This window comes from Hibiscus syriacus, unplaced genomic scaffold (genome assembly GCF_006381635.1).
Source record: "Hibiscus syriacus cultivar Baekdansim isolate YM2019G1 unplaced genomic scaffold, ASM638163v2 tig00002880_pilon, whole genome shotgun sequence".
In the NCBI taxonomy this organism is placed as follows: Eukaryota; Viridiplantae; Streptophyta; class Magnoliopsida; order Malvales; family Malvaceae; genus Hibiscus; species Hibiscus syriacus.
In genome coordinates, this window is record NW_024061952.1 from 459,799 (window position 1) to 461,586 (window position 1,788).

The following is a 1,788-nucleotide window of genomic DNA, read 5'->3' on the forward strand; positions in this document are numbered from 1 at the left end:
TCCGATAAACATTCAATGAGACAATATATTATTTATTTTGTCGAAACAACGTTTATCATTGTACGAATTGAGACCAAAACTAAAGTCTAATGTCATAATTGAAACAATTGAAAGCTCGGTGATATGAATGATACCCGACCTAAATTTTAATGGTAAATGACGTCGTTTACCCAATTTTCTAAAATTAATAACAAAATAAAATTAGAAAAATAACAAATATCGACCACAGTGGGAGTCGAACCCACGACCTTTTGATCCGAAGTCAAACGCGCTAATCCACTGCGCTATGCGGTCAGGATATTACAATCTTGCTATGTATATTTATAAAACTAGTAAAAAAAAAGAAGAGAGAAAAGGCAGAAGGAATCAGTCATACAAGTCCAAATAATTTGCTCTATAGAAGTGACCTTTAGGTTATTTTTAGAAATGTAAAATTTTAAACAGGAAATAGTGTAAATATTTGTTTACAATGAAGTTTTGCACTGTAATAATTTACAGAGAAGTGGTTCAGGTACAAGTTTTCCCTCTATATATCTAGAGGAATTGTACTTTGAAGACTAACTATAAACTTAACTGTTTCAGCCTCTCTTTAATACAAAACCGGCGCTGAGCGGTAAGGAAGAAGAGGAGGTTGAGATGACAATTTGGAAGGCGACAAAGACAAGGAATAATCATCCCATGCTTGTTTCTTAGGGAACGACGTATTGGTTGCCCGGAAACCACAAGTAGAACAAACCCCTTTGAGCTTGTGCAATGCACATTCGCAATTCCGGTGGTACGGCCTCCGTCGAACCAAACCGTCTTCCGTCGATATGATTCCTTCGAAAACAGATCGGAACATCACCTCAGCTGAACCAGTGGCCATTTCACTCTCCTCTCACTTCCTTCTATTCTAAATCGAACTATTATCTTTCTATGCAAGAGTGGGAGAAGTGAACATATATAGAGAGAGGAAGGTGTTTCGTGTTACATGAATCAAGACAGAAAAAGCCCTTGCATTCAACGTAGGGTACAAGACAAGTAACATTGATCTTGTTGTTCACAGTTTAAGTTCCCGAAGAGAAAGGGAAAGAATCTCTTGGTAATAAGAGGAAGAATTGGGTGGGTTTGTCTGTGTTAGGTTGGAGTTTTCACTTGTTTTTTCCTTTGTTTCTTTTAGTTTTGTCTTAAATCAATATTCCAATTTCTAAGTCGTTAGAGAGTAACTTGCATAGATTGTGGAAATTAGCTTGATTGTGTTTGTTGTTTCTAGGGTAAACTACACACTTAGTATCTAAACTATCAGTTTTGATCTGTTTGAGTACCTGAACTTTCAATTTTTCAAAATCATATCTAATGTTTAGTTTTTATTTCATTATAGTACCCATCGTTAAAAGCTTAAAATGTTTAGTACCTAAACTATCAGTTTTGGTCCGTTTTAAACTTTCAGTTTTTTTCAAACTTAACGTTAAATTTTAAACGGGTACTAAAATGACACAAAATCTAAACTTTAGGTATGGGTTTTCAATTTTAGAAAATTTAGGTACTAAAACAGACCAAAACTGATAGTTTAGATACTAAACACATTATTTACCCTTGTTTTTAATTAATTTATGGGAATTACGAGTGGTTCGTCTCCGATGAACGAAGAATTCTCTTGGGAGTGGGTTCATTGCTTTGTCCTCTTTCCCAAGGGACAAAACCAAGTTCATTTAGGTTGTTCTAAATTTCATAATGCTAATCAAACCTTGACCTCCATGATGTGAATTAAATTTATTGTTCATTATAGGTAATGTCTTAGACATTTTA

At 34.5% G+C, this 1,788-nt stretch overlaps 1 non-coding gene across 1 annotated transcript; it reads right to left on the reverse strand.

Moving 5' to 3' along the window:
- Nucleotides 1–220: 220 nt before the first annotated feature.
- TRNAR-UCG lies at nt 221–294 on the reverse strand. Its single transcript has one exon. It is a non-coding gene; the product is annotated as a tRNA-Arg (tRNA).
- Nucleotides 295–1,788: the final 1,494 nt, after the last annotated feature.